The sequence below is a fragment of the Pteropus vampyrus genome, unplaced genomic scaffold (genome assembly GCF_000151845.1).
Source record: "Pteropus vampyrus isolate Shadow unplaced genomic scaffold, Pvam_2.0 Scaffold446, whole genome shotgun sequence".
In the NCBI taxonomy this organism is placed as follows: domain Eukaryota; kingdom Metazoa; phylum Chordata; class Mammalia; order Chiroptera; family Pteropodidae; genus Pteropus; species Pteropus vampyrus.
Genome location: NW_011889227.1, coordinates 404,688 through 405,576, shown reverse-complemented (window position 1 = coordinate 405,576; position 889 = coordinate 404,688).

Sequence of the window (889 nt, the reverse complement as noted above, 5' to 3'; positions counted from 1 at the left end):
TGAAGGTTGTGTTCCCTGCCCTCAAGGAGCTTCAGGCTGGGAGGAAAGATGACAGTGACAGGCAACCAGGGGTTACGGAGAAATGGATGCCCCTGGGCCCTGCTTCGAGCACAACTCAGCACAGGCGCTTTGCAGGGCAATCGATGGTGATATTCAAACTACAGATGCAACTACATGTCTGGGTTTCATGGTCGGCAGCATTATTTGTAATGGCGAAAATGATCTTTGATAGCACCATAAAGTACGAACGGCAGTTAAAAAGAATGAGCTAGAGCCTCCTGTAACAGAATCAATAGTTTTGCAAGGTGTACTATTGAACAAGTCGGACAAGATACTGATACAATACTGCTCGCGTCATAGAGTTACCCATTTCTCCAGAACAATATCGCCATGAATTTAGTCTAAAACAACACACATTGGTTATCACAGTTCTGTGAGTCCGGCACCAGGACATGGCCTAGCTGGGTTTTCTGCTTCAGGGTCTCGCGGAGCCTTAATCAAGGTGTGGGCGGCGGCCACCTCCTCCCGCGAGGCTCACTTGGGGAAGGCTCTGCTTCTAAGCTCACCTAGTTATCAGCAGCATTCGGTTCCTCACAGGTCGCCAGACCTACGGGCTCAGGTCCTCGCTGGCTGGAGGCTGGGGGCCTCCCTCGCCCCGTCAGCACATGGCTCATTCCACAGGCGGCTGGCAGCATGGTGGCCCGCTTTTTCAAAGCCAGCAAGGGAGAGCGTCTCCAAGCCATTTCCAGAACCTTTTCATCATCCCAAACAGAGACTCTGTGCGCGGGAAGCGGAATCTCTCTATTTCCCCCTCCCCCACCCCTGGCGAACTCTCTTCTACTTTTTCTGTCTTTATAGATTTGTCCATTCAACATATAGTGAAACCGTA